Source organism: Lucilia cuprina, chromosome 3 (genome assembly GCF_022045245.1).
Source record: "Lucilia cuprina isolate Lc7/37 chromosome 3, ASM2204524v1, whole genome shotgun sequence".
Taxonomy (NCBI): domain Eukaryota; kingdom Metazoa; phylum Arthropoda; class Insecta; order Diptera; family Calliphoridae; genus Lucilia; species Lucilia cuprina.
In genome coordinates this window covers 38789994-38811417 of record NC_060951.1, presented here as the reverse complement: position 1 = coordinate 38811417, position 21424 = coordinate 38789994, and the positions used below count along the sequence as shown (strand labels likewise).

Here is a 21424-nt window from a genome sequence, read left to right as displayed (position 1 = left end):
GTTTTTTTTTTGTCCAACTTTTTGCAGTTTGCTGCAAACAAAATGTCTAAAAAGGTTTATGAAAAAAAAAAACAAACTAAATAAATATTTTATAGTTTGAGTGAACATAATAATGGAATGCGTTTGATCTTGTGACTTTTTGCAAATTCTAAATAGATTTTATGTTTTTTTCTGGTTTGCTTGAAAAAAATGTTGGTTTGCGGCGCAGAAAAGTGATGGTGTTGAGGCCAAGACTTTTCAAACAACAAATTAAATGTTTAGAATTTTAAAAAGTTCCGGAATCGAGATAGACATTTTCAAGTCTGAAATCTTGTTTCGTCTATAGTCTGGTATTTGTTTGTTTTATATTCTGATCTATAGTGGTGAGTTATAGTCTGATCTTTAGACTAGGTTTAGTCAAATTATAGTTTGGACTATTGTCTTTATCTGGTCTATATTCTGGGCTTTAGTCTGGACTACTATCTGGTTTATACTCTGGATTATATTCTGCTTTATTTATCTGGTTTATACTCTGGATTATATTCTGCTTTATTTATGGTCTATATAATAAACTGGATAATAGTGTGGCCTCCGATAGGTGATGGGTTCAATTCCCAACAGAGGCACTGTTAAAAAGCCAGACTATAGTCTGGTCTGTAGACGGACTATAGTCTAAGGTATATCGACTATAGTAGGACTATAGTTGGGCTATAGTCGGACTATAGTCGGGCCATAGTCGAAATATAGTCTGTTCTATAGTCGGGCTATAGTCGAAATATAGTCTGGTCTATAGTCGAACTATAGTCTGGTCTATAGTCGTACTATAGTCTGGTCTATTGTAGGACTATTTTCTAGTCTATAGTCGGGCTATAGTCTTGTCTATAGTCGGGCAATAGTCTTCACTATAATCTGGTCTAAAGTCGGACTATTGTCTGCTTTATAGACTGACAATAGTCTGGTCTATAGTCGGGCTATAGTCTGCTTTATAGACTGACAATAGTCTGGTCTATAGACGGCCTATAGTCTGGTTTATTGTAGGACTATAGTCTAGTCTGTGGACGGACTATAGTCGGGCTATAGTAGGTCTATAGTCCGGTCTATAATCCGGTCTATAGTCTAGTCTATTGTAGGACTATATTCTAGTCTATAGTCGGGCTATAGTTTGGTCTATAGTCGGTTAATAGTCTGTACTATAGTCTGGTCTATAGTTGGGCTATAGTCTGGTCTATAAACGGACTATATTCTGGCCTATACTCTTACTATATTCTGGTCTATACTCGGACTATATTCTGGTTTATAGTCGGACTATAATCTTGTCTGTAGTCGGACTATGGTCTGTTTTATAGTCTGCTATATAGTCGGACTATAGACTGAACTAGATTCTGGTCTATAGTCTGACTTATAAATTTGATCATAGTTTGGTCTTTTGTCTCGACTATAATCAGATCTATAGTGTGATCTATACTCTAGATTAACTATATATTAATTTGTTAAGCATTTACAATTTCCATTAAATTGTTTTCATAATCATATTAAAATTTGCTTTCCCTATTTTCTTTCTCTTTTCAGGACTTTATTATCAAAATTCAAAATTTTCTTTTTGGAAAAAAGAACAAGGAAACCTGTAAAATAACCACAAAAGCGAAATCAATAAATTTGTTTGGCTTAGATTTTTTGCAAAAACAACAAGAAGAAGATATTAATCAAACCAACAAATCTTTCATGGACCAGACAACCAACAAAAGTCAATTCATTAGAAAAATCGTTAGAAAAAAGTGTTAACAAAATATTTTAAGTTCTCTGCAAAAAAATACACTTTTTTGGCCCCAAAACAAACATTTCTAATTACAAACTTAGTTTTTTTTATAATTTTTCTTTCTATACATTTAAAGCAATTAAATTGTGCGTGATTTTTTAAATTGTTGCGTAAAGTTAAAATCGGACGAAACGTAAGTCGTGTTTTTTTGAAAAAGTGTCGTAAACGTAAGTGAAAATTTTAAGATAAAAGTGAGAGTAGAGCAAAAGAAAAGCAGTAAGCAGCCTTTAGCGCAAACGTAACGGGGACGACGAGCGGCAACAACGGCCAAGATAAATAATTATCTTATGGATTGCTGGACGGGTAACGCCCGACTGGCGAGTGTTTTAGTTTAAGGTGAGTTGAAAAGAACTTTTTTGAGATATTTATTAAATTTATAAAATTTTTATTATATTATACATTTTTTTGAAATATCACTTCCTTGATAATGAATTCTATTTAGTGTTGTTTTTTTGTTCTTTATAAATTTATCAATTGTGGTCATTGCTGGCGAGAACTAACTTTTTTATTTTGTTTTCAAACTGTGTGAAGTAATTAATTTTTTTTTTTTTGCATTTATACATTTTTGCATTTTACAGTTAATAAGTGGTACAATTTCCGAGATGGTGTTAAATTTTTATTGAGTTTTCTTAAATCTTTGTTGATTAGAGCCTTGTCGGGTAAAAATTTTCTGTGAAGCTTAAATTTTCTATATAAGGAGCGATTTAGAGTGTAAAGGGGCATTTTAGTTTTGTATTTCCAATATTTACCAGCAGAGGATAGCAATACTGTGTTCTTGGTCCAGGGTGCTGAAATCTGTACCAACGGAAGGGATATCGCCAGACTACCATGATATTACGACAAGATCATTGCAAAATATCAAGAACACAAAAACATTCAATGGCTGCTAAAGGTGCTGCAATGCGATCAATTAGAAAGTCAAGTGAGACCCGAAGAAGAAAAACACGAATTGTAAATATATTCCAGAAGAGAATTCAAAGTCTGATACTGATGAAAAACTGATACATTTCAGGGAATATGATAATTGAAAACCAGTTATTATAACTTACAATCTCTTGATGTAGATCAAACAACCAACAAAACTAATAATTGATCTACAAAGTGATCCTGTTGCAGATACAAGTATAAAACACATTTATTAACAAGGACTTCCTAATAAATTCCATCAAATTCTGTTATAATTTCGAGTTTTTTGATAATGATCAAATGATCAATAATACTAATAATTGATCTAAAAACAGATCCTGTCGCAGATAGAAGTTGAAAATGCATTTATCAACAAAGACTTTCTAATAAATTCAATCAACTTCTGTTGTTTGCAGAAGAAGCGATCTTAATGTGAGGATCTAATATGGAGATCGGTTAACCATTCCTATATCAGGAGCAGAAAATGCGTTGCCATAGTTTGAGGTTTTTTCATGCTTTTTGGTTAGTTTGTTTGAAAGGGAAGTTTAGACCTCTAGCGGACCTGTTGTGCTCTCTTTTATGGTTGTTTAAGATAGGAATCAAACCCACAACTTTTCTACTAACAGACTATAACTTCTAACTTAACCGGATTGAGACTGTATTCCTTATTGCATATCTCCCTGTTTAAATGTAGAAGTTAACGATTTCTATATGTATTGTATGTCTGTATATTTGTAGCTGCTGTCTGGTGATTTATAATTATTTTTATAATAAATATATATGTATTTTTTTCTCTCGTCATTGTTGTTGCTGTACTGTTTAGTACATACTTCTTTGTATTTCTAAACGTACAAATGTTTTGTTAGTGACCTTGAATGCTTTCATGCAAGTCTATACACAGAGAGTTTGTAGTTAGTTATCGTTGTTGTCGTTTTTTTCCTCATTTAAAGTTTTTTTATTTATTATAATTTTGTTTGCAATTTCGAAAAAAAAATAAATATAAAACAGCAAAAGAAAAAACCCATAAAGGCGCCATGTTTGCTGACATTTTAAAAATTACAAACACCATTTCAAATAAAAATTTATTATTAGTAGAACAATAGCAACAACAAAAGCAGCAATAAAAAAATACATCTATTAGAGGTATAACAGCAGCAGCCGTCTTAACCACCACTACCAACAACAAACCAACAATATTCATCAGATGCGTTAGTGTTCTCGTACTCTGGTTTTATTTCGTTTAAATGTCGTTTGTTTTACTTCCGTTTCAACAAGAATTCTCTTGTTATAATTGTTGTTCTTCTTGCTATTGCTGTTAAAGACCACAATTTTATATAAAAATGCAGAACAACTCTGTACCTATGTTGTTGTTATTGTAATTCTTGTTGTTGTTGTTCAAATATAAAATATTTATAATAAAAAATTCTCACATCACAATAAACGGTTCAAACTGAAATCTTGATTTGAAATGTAGAAAAAAAAGAAACCTTTAAAAGATCTTTAACATGATCAAGATTTGCAGCAACAATAATTATAATATTAAAGGCATTTTGTTTATAAGAAAGAAAAAACAAATTCCCATATATTAGAATAAAACAAATAAAAAATTTTAGTAGGGCGAGGCCGACCATATAATGCCCTACACCTGTTACAAAAGGTAAAATGTAATTAAGTTTTCATAATAAAACATTTAAGCTGAATTGTACCTCAGATATAATTAAGTCATTTATTGTCGAATAAAATTGTGGACATTTAAGTAAAATTTTGAAGGAGGCTTTTTATAGGGGCTAGGGTCAAATGAGGCCCTATGATTATAGAGTTCATTAGGATCATCAAGGCTAGTATAAAACTTGGTTTTGCACCTTTTTGTTGAGATACGAGTATATTAAACATAATTATGAACTTAAAAGCTATATTCGGGGTTTAGATGTATAGGGGCTAGGTGAAATAATGGACCTATGTTAACCATTTTCAATAGGTCCCATAGATGATCATGTACCAAATTTCATTGAATTATCTCCAAAATTACGACCTTTTGTTTGATTACAAGTCCTATTCGGGGGTTCAGTAGTATGGGGGCTAGGTGAAATAATGAACCCATAGGCTTAGTCCCTGGGACAATAGAATATCATGTACCAAATTTCATTAAATAATCTTCAAAATTGCAGTTTGATTATAAGGTTTACATGGACAGACAGACGGAAGTATTATTAATATTATTGTGCGTTACCAACATCAGCTCAAACCCAATAAAGTGGTGTAGGTTTCAAAAACTACAATAATTTTGTTTATGCTTAAAATACAGATTTTAAGTGGAAGACAAGAATAAATAAAAAACTAAATTTAGACGCAGATACCAGTTGCTGTTTTGAATTGTTTGTAAAAAGGCAATATTGGATCATTACTATCTACTTCAGAATCTTCGGTAGTTATCGAAATATTTGGCGATTTCTACCTTTTCGCTCTTTATAAGCTTCAAATTACACACCACGCATCATTTTGATCTTTTAATATTTTACAAACCAAGTTTAAGTTTTCGTTTAAATTTTCAATATTTTTTTTTCTTTCATTGTTGTTGAAACTTATTTCATATTAGAATATTTTTATTCTACACAAACCAAAACACAACCGTGATCAGCTGCTGACGCGTCAAAAGTGGGAAGTTGCTGAACTTTTTTGCAGCAGACGCGTTACAAACTACAATGTGTAACTTGTTAAATTGCCCCGTACAATGCGAGTTGTATACTTCCATCTTTAGTGTCTCGTAAAGCTGCATGAAATGCAATCCTACAACGGGAATGTTGTGAGCTCCTTTACCAGTATTTGTAATGGGAATCGAACAAACGATCATCGGTCTGACTGACTAGAACACTAGACTGACTAATTACTAACTCAATATTTAGTTGTAGCAAATCGTTTATGTCTCTGGTCAGACCCTTAAAAGAATTTTTTTCTTTCGAAAATTGCTACTCTGCACACGCTTGTAAATAGCAAAGCTAGAGGTCCACACCACGCGTTCTACGCTTTCTCGCATTCTATGCATCTCTCAAAAAAGTAGAATAAAAGTATTTGTATGCTGAAAGTAAGATCTACTTTCTAACACTCAGAGGACTGGACCAAAACTACCCAGCAGTTCCACTATGAGTCGAAACATTTGAAAAATAATGTCATTTCCGCTAGAGCCTAATTCATCTTTTTATATGCGAAAGTGTAGGCAGTCGTCATTATAGTGTCCCCTTTAGCAGCGATAATGGGAACTGTTCTCGGTTGATAGTCATTAAGTACATAATATGGAGAGTGGATACTTAAGCAAGAAGATTAATAGACATGCATAGACTCCGAACTCCGATCTACTTTGTTATCCAACTATATGAAACAGACTTGCTTTTAACTTTCCGATATTCTGGACCACATTTGGTCAGAGTAATTGTAGTAGTACATGATCCTCATCATTGACTTCAATGTAGGCTTTGGATCATGCCTTTTTGAAAAGTAATTAACTTGGTCCGGGCTTTCATTATATAGGACTAAACGTAAGAGTAGTGATAATGATAATAATTAATTAGGGCCGTATTTTTTCTCCTTTCTCCTCTTTTACATCAGATACCAAAAAGCTTTCCAGTGATACGATATTTCTGCACACATGTTATTAAATATAAAACAAATTTTTTTCATTGTGGATATTTATATAATTATAAATTCGAAGAGTAAAATTAATTGCTGTTTTGCATTTTTTAAGTTTCTCTCCGTGTACATTCACAAAAAATTCTAATGACAAAAAAACAGAAGGAAATAAATAATACAACAAAATTATTTAAATTTTGTAGAACAAAAAAAAAAAAAAAAACGCAAAATATTGTACGTTTGAATGCAATTCAAATATTCTACACACTTTTGCTATACTCATACTCTGTGTTCATTTCTTGGTGGGTTCACTTCAGTGACGACGATAATGTATGGACATTGACGCTGCGTCGCTTATTATGTATTTTTGTTGTATTGCGTTTGTTCTGTATGTAGTTAGAACGAACAGCAACGTGTTGTTTAGCTTTAGTACGAATGAGTGTTTCACTGTCGTTATGTTGTTTTGCCCAAGTGTGACGACGACTGACGACTGTGACTGTGTGTTGGTTCTTACGATCGTATTCTGATCGTATTGGCCTTGGCCTTGAATTGAGAAAAAAAATTATATATACACGGATTTTTCTTTTCCACTTTACACTTTTGCAATGAGGCAGTGTGGTGTGGTGGTGGTGTTGGTTGTCGTGTTGGCTCTTTCTCTTTCTAATATTGAGAAAAAAAAAAACAACGCACTCATACTCTACACCAGGGATGGAAAATGTAATTCCAAAATGATTAAACTTTTTTCTTTATGAACTGTTCGATGGAATTTTCTATTGACTAGCTTATAGACTAGGCTATTGACTAGCTTATATACTAGTCTATTGACTAGTCTTTAGACTTGTCTATTTATTAGTCTAAAAACTTGTCTATTGTTTACTCTATGGACTAGCTTATTGACTAGGCCATTGATTAATCTATTGACATGTCTATGGACTAGTCTATTGATAAGTGTAATACATGAGATTGAAGGAGCAAACTGTACTGCAACGTAGGTGGGCATCACCCAAGATCTTGTAGGCAATAAAATCTGCATAGTTGACTATTTCCAAATCACGTTATTACTCTGAAATCTCTTTCATTGAACACTAGTAGTTTTTGAAATTATCACTTTGACAGAGTCAGATTTTTTCTATCTGAGCCTTGGTATTGTCTCCCAATGTTAAACAACTTCTGATTTCACCCAAAATTTACATTTAGCTTTTACATATCCTAAGGAAATACCATAAAAGGGGTTGAAGGCCAATTATTTGCTTTAGTTATATAGACACAAATGGGACGATAAATATTGTTCCAAAAAGCCTGAATTAGAGGAGTAGGACAATATGGGCATTATTATGTCCAAAAAATTATTAACTGTTAAGAACTTTTGACAGGTACATATAAAATACTCTGTTGGCTGTTACTAGTACTGCTGATACCATTTAAAGTCCTTGTCAAGAATGATCCCCAAGTATTTAACTTGTTCGGAAAAATTCATGAAATGTTAGCTCAATAAGTTTCAGAGATTTACGTCTTGAAAATGGAACATTAATGGTTTTTAGGGGTTAATTGTCATCATTTGGATGTTATCACTTCGATGCCATTACGTTGTCACGAAAATGATAATATCGTCTTAGTTTTATTTGCTTTAGTTATATAGACACAAATGGGACGATAAATATTGTTCCAAAAAGCCTGAATTAGAGGAGTAGGACAATATGGGCATTATTATGTCCAAAAAATTATTAACTGTTAAGAACTTTTGACAGGTACATATAAAATGCTCTGTTGACTGTTACTAGTACTGCTGATACCATTTAAAGTCCTTGTCAAGAATGATCCCCAAGTATTTAACTTGTTCGGAAAAATTCATGAAATGTTAGCTCAATAAGTTTCAGAGATTTACGTCTTGAAAATGGAACATTAATGGTTTTTAGGGGTTAATTGTCATCATTTGGATGTTATCACTTCGATGCCATTACGTTGTCACGAAAATGATAATATCGTCTTAGTGTCCACTGCAATGGCCATGGTACTCCCCCCTGAGAACAACCTCTGGTAGCCCATAAAGTCCCTGATCTTCCACATGGATAAAATTTGACTAGTCTATGTTTAGTCTAGGAGGGACTAGTCTATATACTGTCTATTAATTAGCCTAGGTGGGACTAGTCCATTGACTAGCTAATGGCATAATCTATTGACTAGTCTATGGACTATTTTATTGATATCAAAAAGTAATAAAAAGCGCTGAATTGTCCATCCCTGATCAACACATGCTTATGCAGGCCTGTTTTTTTTATTTTTTTTATTTTCTCATTTTGTTTTTTTTTCTTTAATTTTGCACAGTGATGTATTCTGTTCAAAGTGATTTTTGTTTTGTTGTTATTTTTGCATTCAATTATTATTATTTGTTGTTGTAGTAGAAAAAAAGCATGTGTTGTTGTTGCTTGGTTATTATTGTACGTACTGCTGCAAATGTCAGTTGTTTGCAAATTTTTGCTGTTGCTGCTGCTGGTGATGCTGCTATTATGCGGTTTTGTTGTTGTGTTATTTAATGTGTGTATTATTTGTTTTTTTCTCTGTTTTTTCAGTTGGTATTTATTGATGTGTGTTGTTCTTCTTCTTTTCTTGTTGTTTTTGTATTTTATTGTTTAGCATGACGTTAGTCTTGTATGCGTTTGCTGTTTTTTTTTTAATTTTTTCTCTAGTAAAACAATTTATTTATTTATATATTTTATTTAAAATGCGTTGGGGGTGTTGTTGTATAAGAACAATGTCTTGTTTTTGTAGTTGTTGCTGTTTCTCTGTGTTTTTCAGATGTTTCTTTGAGACATACAAAATTCTTTTGTTTTTGTTGTTTCTGACATTATTCTTCTTTTTCTGGTATAGTTGTTGTTGTTATTATTAAGACAGCAACGTGTTTTGCATATTTTTTTTAAATATTGTGCTGCTTGTGCAAGTTGTTTTTTTATTTTTTTTAAGTTTTTATTGTTGTTGTTGGTGTATTTTCTTCTGTTGTCTGTTTGATTATTTTGAAGCGCCAAAAGATAAATTTCTTAAGTGTGTGAAACTTACGTCACTTTTTTATGATTCTTTTAATTTTTTGATAAATTATGATCTTTCCGATATGATTATTATAAATATTCACTTTGATATTCAAAATAAATTATCGACATAAGGTTGTGAAAATTTCACAGCTTTCAGATGTTTAATTTTGCTTTCAGATGTTTAATTATTGCTTAAGGCCCTGATTTCGCTCCTTTCTTAAGCTATATTCACTTTAGAGACTTTACAACTTTACCTAAAACTTGGAGTTGTCTGTCAAATTTTGGACTTTCGATTGTTACCTATCTAAATATACATTTAAGTGGACTCATAAATTAATGCATTATTGCTGCAATTCTACACCACTTCCACTTCCAAAAGAATAACATTTATCACCACTTCAAAAGTAGCACTAAGTGAATTTGTTTAACATATGTGAAAGTGATGTTTATTGACTTCCAAAGAAACGAAAATAACCCAATTTGTAATTTATTTATTTATGTTAACTTTATTAAGGTAAAATTGGTTGTATTCTATAATACTACAACTTCACTTCCTAATAACTTTCTTATATTAAAATAACACTCTGAATACTTAAGGTTCGAAATGGGGTATTGGATTACTTCTGCATTGCTTGAAAGAACTCTAGTAATGACTTCCATATAACTTTATATATAAGTACTTACTTTTGAATAAAACTCAAAATTTTAGAATTAATTAGCATTCGTATGTGCATAACTTTATGTGTGTGTGTAAGTTTATGTTACTGTAACTTGTAATTTAAAAAAATTGACATGATTTATTATAATTAATTAATTAGTTGCATAAATGTTCGTGTTAATAGAAATAGAACTATAAATTCTTCTTATTCTTTTTAAAAGAATAAGAAGTTCAATTAAAATTGAAAATATAAATAATAAGAAAAACGACGACAATCTGAAAAGTTTAGCTTTAGTTTAAATAAAAAAATTCTTGAAGTTAAAGTATCTACACTGAAAATAATCAATGACTAATAAATACGAACAATTTCGTATTTATTATAATTAATATTAAAGCTGTATAATATACGTTTGTCAGATCTTACAACGTTGGCATTACAATGTTCAGCAGAAAATCTCTAACAACTGTGTTTATGACCAAATAATGCAAGACAAAAGTTGTAAGTTGACACGGTTGTTAAACATTTTTCTGGCAAGATTCTGGAAAAATCCTGCAAAAACTTAACAATGACTTGCAATTGTAACTACTTACTTATTAACATATTTTTCACTACGTTCAGATTATACAGAAGTACTTTAATAGCGCCTTATTATTAATTTGTTATATAAAAACTTTATATTTCATTACACAGCTTTTGCGCGAAGAATACATTGACTGATTTTTTATACCCTACACCACTTTAGTGGGGAGGATATATTGGGTTTGTGCTGACGTTTGTAACATACAAAAATATCTGTCCTATATCCACCTTAAAGTATACCAATCGTTTTAGAATCATTTTCTGAGTCGATTAAGCTATGTCCATCCGTCTGGCTAGCTAGCTGTCCATATAAACCTTGTGCGCAAGGTACATGCCGCAATTTTTAAGATTATTAGATGAAATTTGGCACACACGCTTCTTTTGGTTCAAGGACGAAGCCTATTGAAACTGATTAAAATCGGTCCATTATTTCGACTAGCCCCCAAATAGGGCCCTTGGGCTCATAATTAAGTTAAATTTTCTATTATGTCAACAAAAATCCGCAAAACTTAGTTTCATAGATCTTTAATTGACACTATCGATTTTTGTAACGATCGGGCTTCATTTGACCCATTAGTCCCCATACAAACTCCCCTTCAGAAAATGATTTGAAGGTCAGAATTCACTTACAAACACTAATAACACTTTTAAATTCTACATAAATAACTTTGAAGTAGACTTAACTTCCCCTACCAACATTTATAAGGATAGGGCCATATTTTCCCCTACTCCCCTTTGAGCCCTCTTGTAAAAAATTTCTTTTTTTTTTTGTCAAAAAAATGTAAAAATATTCCGGAATAAAGTTAAAAAACAAATCAAATGCTTTATTTTTTAAATAATCTCCATTTTTAACATACATATTGACTGGTGTAGGTTATCATATGGTCGGCTATGCCCGACTATACATTCATACTTGTATAATTACTTGTAAGCGATTGTAGTAACTGTGTGCCTCAACTCACCCAGCTCCTTATCGACTAATGTAAAAGTATCTAAATAGTAACCTAATTCTAGAATGAATGGCTAAGCCAATATTGTATCGTTCCATAGGGAAAACCTTTTCATATAGCCCTCGCTTTACTAATTTCTTTAATGATTTAATTTTGTTTTACAGCTTTTCTTGCATTCATAATAATTGTTAAATCAAGCAATTGTACAAAGAAAAGAACACAACAACAATAACTTTATTATTGTTGTTGGCTTTCCGAGTGTTTCTTTTTCTTAAACAGTTAATAAATTTATTTAATTCAAATACTGAATGTTTGCTTGACTATTATAATTGTTGGTATAATTAATGTGTGCTGTTGTGTGTGTTATAAGTATGGGAGAGAATAATATGGAAAAATGACTGACTGTGATCTGGGCTCTGTGTGGTTTGTGCTGTTATCTGCGTAGTTTTACACGTTTTTCTGCGTGCTTAACATTACAAACTGGGAAGAAAGCAAAAAAAAAAAAAAAAATCAGCGAGAAAATAATATAATAAATATTTACAAAAACACACACATTTAATTTTTTTCAACTAAACCTGCATGTATTACATTCGCATTCATTCATTCATTTATTCAGACAGTCAGTCATTCATTCAATGACTGACTTGAGTGACTGACTCGTGTTGTTGTTGTTGATGTATTTTTGTTTATTACTGTATATTCTGAGTTTTAAAGTGTGAGAAATTTATTATTGCGTATTTACGTTTCTGTGCTTTTTTTTGCACGTTCTATTATTACTTTTTTTTCATTTCTGTTAAACAATGTGTGCATGTTGTTGCTGTTTTTTACATAAATACGCTAAAAATGTACAAAAGATTTATTTAGTTTTAACTTTTTCTATGCTGTTTTGTTTTTATATTGTGTAAAATATTATTAAATTTTCATTAAATGTCACATACTATACAGGCATTTGTTGTACTTTTTTTGCACTTATATTGTTGCATTTAAAGCAATTGACTGAAACTTTTTTTAAATAGTCAGTCATTTAGTTTGTCCGTCTGTTGAACAATCTCAGCGATAACTGCTGCCAGAATAAATATTATAAATAGTCAGCTCACAAGATTAGTAGAAGTAGAGAAAAGGTTGAAAGTTACAATTGTTTTGGAAACGTTCAGTTTCTGACACTACAGCATAAACTATTGTCATTTACAGTAAAGAGGATAAAAATAGTCATACATGATAATCATAGCAATTATCGTTACATGGTTTGATTGTCAATGGACTATAACTATACGATGGACTAGCCTATGGACTAGTCTATAGACTAGACGATGGACAACTTATAGACTAGACGATGGACTAGTCTATAGACTAGACGATGGACTAACCTATAGACTAGACGATGGACTAGCCTATAGACTAGACGATGGACTAGCCTATAGACTAGACGATGGACTAGTCTATAGACTAGACGATGGACTAGTCTATAGACTAGACGATGGACTAGTCTATAGACTAGACGATGGACTAGCCTATAGACTAGACGATGGACTAGCCTATAGACTAGACGATGGAATAGCCTACAGACTAGACGATGGACTAGCCTATAGACTAGACGATGGACTAGCCTATAGACTAGACGATGGACTAGCCTATAGACTAGACGATGGACTAGATGTTACACTGGATGATAGTGTAGATGATAGTGTAGATGATAGAGTAGATTATAAAGTAGATTATAGAGTAGATGATGAAGTAGATGATAAAGTGGATGATGATGTAAATGATAGAGTAGATGATAGAGTACGCGATAGAGTGGGTGCAAGAGTAGATGTTACAGTAGATGATAGATAGATAGATAGATAGATAGATAGATAGATAGATAGATGGATAGATAGATAGATAGATAGATAGATAGATAGATAGATAGATAGATAGATAGATAGATAGATAGATAGATAGATAGATAGATAGATAGGTAGATAGATAGATAGATAGATAGATAGATAGATAGATAGATAGATAGATAGATAGATAGATAGATAGATAGATAGATAGATAGATAGATAGATAGATAGTTAGATAGATAGATAGATAGATAGATAGATAGATAGATAGATAGATAGATAGATAGATAGATAGATAGATAGATAGATAGATAGATAGATAGATAGATAGATAGATAGATAGATAAATAGATAGATAGATAGATAGATAGATAGATAGATAGATAGATAGATAGATAGATAGATAGATAGATAGATAGATAGATAGATAGATAGATAGATAGATAGATAGATAGATAGATAGATAGATAGATAGATAGATAGATAGATAGATAGATAGATAGATAGATAGATAGATAGATAGATAGATAGATAGATAGATAGATAGATAGATAGATAGATAGATAGATAGATAGATAGATAGATAGATAAATAGATAGATAGATAGATAGATAGATAGATAGATAGATAGATAGATAGATAGATAGATAGATAGACTCATCACTGCTAGTTTTTGCTCCTTAACTGTTTAGCGTATACACATAAATATTCTCTTAACAGCGTTAGAATTAGTTTTATGAATGTTAACTTTAATATTTGCATTTTTTCTGTTGTTTTCTTACTCTCATACTAGCGGTGATAACGGTCTAAATAGTTTCAGTTTATTTATTTATTTATTTAAATATTTTTTTTTTGCATTTCAACTCTGTTCATTTCCAATAAGTGTCATACTTGTCAATGTTTCTACAGCAACAACTAAAACAGCAAAAGTTATTAAGAATGGAAACGTTCAATATAAAAAATCAGCAACAAATACAGAAAAAATCGTGTTAAGAAAAAAATTGATTTGTCACGCTGCCGCATAAATTGCATAATTACATAAGTGCTATAGCTTTTTGCTATACGAAAGTTATTTTTTTTTTTTTCAACTATATATTATTATTGTTCCGCTAGCCAAGGCTGCAGCAACTTAAAGCTAAAGGTTGTTTGTTGTTGCTGATAGATACATGTAGTATAAGATAGACATACAGAACAACTGCAACAAAAAAAGCAAAATCACACACATTCTTAACAATTTCAGTTGATTAAACGTTTCTTTGCCATGTGATTTCCGTAAACTTTTTTGTTTGTAGTTTCTTACATAAATAAATGAATGAATGCGTAAATAAATGATTGAAGTTTAGAGCGAAAAAAAATCACATACATTCAGTTTTATTAATTGAATTTAACTAAAAGTAACAGCTTGTATTGTGGAAAGGAAATCTTAATAAATTATTTACACAACTGTATCTGGCAAGCCCAAATATTTGGGTTAACTTTTTTGTCCTCACCTTTTCTAGAGCTTTTAATCTTTAATCCTCTCTAATTAATTCAATTCAATTTTTGCACAATTTTCTTATTCCTGTGTTTGTGTGTGTGTGCGTGTGTAAATACGTTATTACTTCATTTCCCTCCCTTAACAAGTTTTTGTAGTACATTTTCGGATGTGACATTTACATTTTATAACACTTTTGGCAACTGCAATAAATTATTGCAGTTTAAGTTGACTTGTTGTGTTTGCATCACTGATTGCTAAAGGAAATATGATTACATTTCCTACAAAATAATTTTGTTAAACCTTGAAGTGAATATTTGTTGTAATAAGTAAATATTTTTAAAAATTTCTATGTAATTTTCTTTCTTTATTGCCTTGTTAAATGTAATATTTTCAAGTTCAGGTGTAATCGAAATTTAATTATTAAACGATTTATGTTTTGTGGAAATAATGTTATTGCTTAATTTTTGATAACATATCTTAAGGTTTTTATTAAAAATATTATTTTTAATACCCCAGAAAAAAAGGACTTGCAAAGAAGTAGAATTAACTACTTTAACTGGATATGTTCGTAATATATTTTCTATGTTAATCAATTTTTATTACAAGACCAATTCCAAGTCTCTTGTTTTTACGTAATACTTAACCTTTGACACTATAAAATTTGCTGCAGCTTATTCCTATTGAGCTTTACTCGACTTGCTTTTGGTTATGTTGTCATATGTTCGTCTTATACTTAAGTTGACTATTTTGTTCCAAACAAGTCGATAACTCGACTATCTTCTATGAAAAAAGTCGACTTTGTAAATAAAAGTCGAAAAAATCGTAAATAGTCGAAAAAATTAGCAAAAACTCGAAAAAAGTGAAAAATAGTCGAAAATTAAAAAAAAAATTAAAAAAAAGTCAAAAACTCCGAAATAGTCGGAAAAATTCGAAAAAAGTTAATAAATAGTCAAAAATAGTAGAAAAAAGTCAAAACCTCTAAAATAGTCGGAAAAACTCGTAAAAAGTAAAAACAATAGTTGAAAAAAGTCGAAAAGTCGGAAAAAGTCGACTATTTATAAAATACGAAAGGTCTAAAAGTGGACTTTTAACTAAATGAAAAAAGTCGAAAAATCGAAAAGTCGACTTTTCGTTTCAACTATAGAACCCTACAGAGGATTACAGGGGAGGGTATTATACGTTGATGTTTATAACTCATAAAAATATCTGCTACAAGTGTATACCAATTGGCTCAGAGTAACTTTCTAAGTCGACTAACTATGTCTGTCTAACTGTCTGTCCGACTGTGTTTCCTTGTCACCCTTATGGGCACGCTATACGGCACAATTTTCAAGGTATTATAATAAAATTTAGTAAATATTTTTCCCTTATCCCAAGACCAAAGCCAACTGAAGAAGCTTCATTCTTTAACCTAATCCCCTTATAACGTTTATATTAAAAACGAACTAAACTGATCTTTAGCTTAAAATTTTTGAAACAAATTGCAAAACTTTTCTCTTTATCAGAGATATATATGAAACAAAATTGAACTGATAATCAGCGCAAAATTTTCAAAACTGGTCGCAAACTTATTTCTTTATCATAATAGATCTTTTGTAACTTTTATAAATGTAATAACTAATTGATCAAATGTAATAACTAATTGATCAAAACCGCCCTACTGTAACTCTCCATTACTCATACGTTCTGACACTGTTTAAACCTTTTATAAATAAATAATAATTTGATGAACATACAATTTTGAAATTTGCACAAATGCCATAGTTTATGCGTGTTAATTCTAATGCATTTTTATAACAATAATTAATTGTTTTATACCTTTTAATGAATGCTTTTGTACGTTTTTATAGCTTAAAGTGCAACACTCATGGATATTTTTCTATATCGAACAAGAACAACAAAAATTAACAACAGCAATTAAAAAATTGTAGATAAATTAACCTTGTTAGAGACTTTCGCATGCAATGGAAATTTTCAATTAAATACAAACGATCAAAAGTAGAAATAGAAAAAAAGAAACACTACAGAACGGAAATATGACATGAATTTTACACAAATATGATGTGTGTATGTATGTGTGTGTGTGAACAAGTGTGTATGTTTCAAATGTGTACCTAGAAAAACGCATAGAAATCTATAAATTCATACATACAAATGAAAATATATGCTCTAGACCATAAAGTCCTTCATGATAATTAAATTTTTTCATGTGTTGTTGTTGTTATTTATTGCAAACAAGTCGAAACGACCGTAACGCATTTGCCTAAAGTGAAAAACCTCCAAATAAATCAGATTAAATCAACATGAAAAATAAATAATAAGTAAATTTATGATTGTATAAAAAATAGCATAAAAAATTAATTTTTTATTCTTTTAAAACATAAATATTTGTTTTAAATTGTTTAGAAGATTTTCTAATATTTCTTACTTAGTCCTATTTTAAAGGTGATATTTTGAAAGCAACTCACTTGACAAATTCTTATTCGCTAGCATAGACATAAACCGAACTTAATTGTGTCTATACTACTGAAAAAGTACTGAATTATTTTCGTAACTTTATCGCTTCCTAAATGACAACATATTTTCCCCTCGTTACAAAAGTGTGTAACAAATGTATTTTATGGGCGTTAATATTTTTAGCACCTCCCTAAAACTTTTCCATCCCTGTTTAATGTTAATAATGGAATGTGTTCGTTCATCACCCCTACTTTTGTGGCAAGTTTATTTGTTTTTTTTTTATTGTTTCTTATTATGCTTCATATATTTGTGGCACGCAAATTAAGTAGGGGGCGTTAGTGTGGGAAATAACAAATAAATATAACAAGGTTAAAATTTTCCAACAACATCAATTCATTCATTTATTACAACAGCAACAAAAAAATGCACACATGTTTACCTATCCATTCATGTAGTATGAGAAAATATCACTATACTACTATTTACTAAAGTAAACTGGGAGAAAAAAGTATAACTACGAAGAATTTTTATCAATGTATCTACTGATCGTCAAGATTTTTCTTTGATCACAAAATCTCTGCCTATAAACTTTTTATACCCTACACCACGATAGTGGTAATCGTTAACTTTTACATAGAAAATTTGTGGATTGTAATTTTTTTTTTCATAGAAAATTTTGGTTTATATAAAAAACTTACTGATCGTTTACTTTTCTATAGAAAACTTACTGATAGTTTACTTTTCTATAGAAAACTTACTGATAGTTTACTTTTCTATAGAAAACTTACTGATAGTTTACTTTTCTATAGAAAACTTACTGATCGTTAATTTTTCTATAGAAAACTTTCTGATCGTTAACTTTTCTATAGAAAACTTTCTGATCGTTAACTTTTTTATAGAAAACTTACTTATCGTTAACTTTTCTATAGAAAACTTACTGATCGTTAACTTTTCTATAGAAAACTTACTGATCGTTAACTTTTCTATAGAAAACTTACTGATCGTTAACTTTTCTATAGAAAACTCACTAATCGTTAACTTTTCTATAGAAAACTCACTAATCGTTAACTTTTCTATAGAAAACTCACTAATCGTTAACTTTTCTATAGAAAACTCACTAATCGTTAACTTTTCTATAGAAAACTTACTGATCGTTAACTTTTCTATAGAAAACTTACTGATCGTTAACTTTTCTATAGAAAACTTGCTGATCTTTAACTTTTCTATAGAAAACTTACTGGTCGTTAACTTTTTTATAGAAAACTTACTGCTCGTTAACTTTTCTATAGAAAACTCACTAATCGTTAACATTTCTATAAAAACTCACTGATCGTTAACTTTTCTATAGAAAAATCACTGATCGTTAACTTTTCTATAAAAAACTCACTTATCGTTAAATTTTCTATAGAAAAATTACTGAGCCTCAACTTTTCTATAGAAAACTTACTGATTCTATAAAAAACTTCCTGCTCGTTAACTTTTCTATTGAAAACTCACTGATCGTTAATTTTGTTTATAGAAAACTAACTGATCGCTAACTTTTCTATAGAAAATTAAATGATCACTAACTTTTCTATAGAAAACTTACTGATCGCTAACTTTTCTATAGAAAACTTATTGATCGTTAACTTTTCTTTAGAAAATTTATTGAGCCTCAACTTTTCTATAGAAAATTTACAGATCGATAACTTTTCTACAAAAAACTTCCTGCTCCTTAACTTTTTTATAGAAAACTTACTGATCGATAACTTTTTTATAGTAAACTAACTGATCGTTAGCTTTTCTATAGAAAACAAACTGATCGTTAGCTTTTCTATAGAAAAATCACTGATCGTTAACTTTTCTATGTTGTAACTATAAAAATCCTAACTTGATGTTCAAAACTAGTTTAAGAAATCCAAAAACATTTACCATACAGTTTTCTTTCGCACTGTACATACAACGTATGTGTACTTTTTTTTGTTGGTCGTTAATTGTGCCACAAATTGCAACAAAAGTCAAAGGCGTAACGCAATATTATAATGTCATATAAAGAACAAACATTCAGTCATCTGCTATATGTATACATTATTGTTTTTTTTTTTTTGTTGCTCCACGTTTATATTGTGGCCAATGTTATTGGAAAATTAAAAAAAAACTACAACAATAGCAAAAATAAAAAAAAATACAACACTAACAAAAAAATATATAAAACTCGCAAAACTCACACAGCACAAAAAAGGGTGCGAAGATAAAATCACTGTACATTTAATGCACACATATGAAAGAAAAACAATAAACGTAATAATATTATTTAACAAAAGTAATAGAAAATTCAGTTAGAGGTGACTTACATAGACGCTACTATCCAGTTTATTTTATTTAAGATACATATTGATTTTTCCTAAACATATTTAACGGAAGTTAAACTGTTGATAGAATGTTTCTGAATTTCTATTTTCTATCCTTAATTCCTTTTAATTTTCTAAATCTTTCTTTACTAATGTTACAAATCATAGAACAAACTAATGTTTACTTCTTGTTAGTGCTATTTTAAAAGACTTTAATCATGAATAAAAACAAAAGCAACATTGCAACAGTATTTATTAGAACAATAAAAGTTTTGACTTTTATATGCCACACACTAATACACCCTGCAAAACAACAAGAACAACAACAGACCGATGTAATTCTGCAACAAATTACGGTAATTAAATATATAATAATGAAATGCTGTTGCTAACAACAGAAACAACCAACAATACAAACTTAAATCATACAACATTAACAGTTACAACAATGTAAGAGATAAAAGTGATTTTAATAGAATAACAAGAAAAAAATGCAAATGGAATTGAAATTAGTTTTTCTTTTAAGCAAAATTAATAATCGATATAGATTTTTAAAATTTGATAGAAAAGGTTTTAATATAAAAGAGACTTAAAGTAACGATCGCTGTTGAAAATTTACTGATCCTGAAGTTTTTAAGTAAAAATTGGCTGATCGCGAAGTTTTTTTTATAGAAATCTGGTTGATCGCAATGTTTATTATAGAAAACTAATAACTTTTATATAAAAAACTTACTGATCATGAAGTTTTCTATTAAAATCTGATTAGTCTTAAAGTTTTATATAAAATAAATGTCTGTCTGTTCTTAATATAAAACTTAGTGATCTTGAAGATTTTTAAATCAGAACTCGTTGATTTTGAATTTTCCATGGAAATTAATTGATTGTAAAGTTTTCTAAGAATACCGACTCATATTGGTTGTACTGAACTAACTGATCGTTAACTTTTCTATAGAAAACTAACTGATCGTTAACTTTTCTATAGAAAACTAACTGATCGTTAACTTTTCTATAGAAAACTAACTGATCGTTAACTTTTCTATAGAAAACTAACTGATCGTTAACTTTTCTATAGAAAACTAACTGATCGTTAACTTTTCTATAGAAAACTAACTGATCGTTAACTTTTCTATAGAAAACTAACTGATCGATAACTTTTCTATAGAAAACTAACTGATCGTTAACTTTTCTATAGAAAACTTACTGATCGTTAAATTTTCTATAGAAAACTTACTGATCGTTAAATTTTCTATAGAAAACTTACTGATCGTTAAATTTTCTATAGAAAACTTACTGATCGTTAAATTTTCTATAGAAAACTTACTGATCGTTAAATTTTCTATAGAAAACTTACTGATCGTAAAATTTTCTATAGAAAACTAACTGATCTTTAACTTTTCTATAGAAAACTTAGTGATCGTTAAATTTTCTATAGAAAACTTACTGATCGTTAAATTTTCTATAGAAAACTTACTGATCGTAAAATTTTCTATAGAAAACTAACTGAAATTTAACTTTTCTATAGAAAACTTACTGATCGTTAAATTTTCTATAGAAAACTTACTGATCGTTAAATTTTCTATAGAAAACTTACTGATCGTTAAATTTTCTATAGAAAACTTACTGATCGTTAAATTTTCTATAGAAAACTTACTGATCGTTAAATTTTCTATAGAAAACTTACTGATCGTTAAATTTTCTATAGAAAACTTACTGATCGTTAAATTTTCTATAGAAAACTTACTGATCGTTAAATTTTCTATAGAAAACTTACTGATCGTTAAATTTTCTATAGAAA

At 29.9% G+C, this 21424-nt stretch overlaps 1 protein-coding gene across 4 annotated transcripts in view; it reads left to right on the top strand.

Annotated features, from left to right (window-relative positions):
* The window catches only part of LOC111686739, a 362875-nt gene that overhangs the window by 46217 nt on the left and 295234 nt on the right, over positions 1-21424 (top strand). For all 4 annotated transcript variants that reach the window (XM_046947207.1, XM_046947209.1, XM_046947205.1 and 1 more), the window contains exon 2: positions 1549-2131. The gene's annotated coding sequence lies outside the window, so the exon portion shown is untranslated. The remainder of the gene's footprint in view (positions 1-1548; positions 2132-21424) is intronic.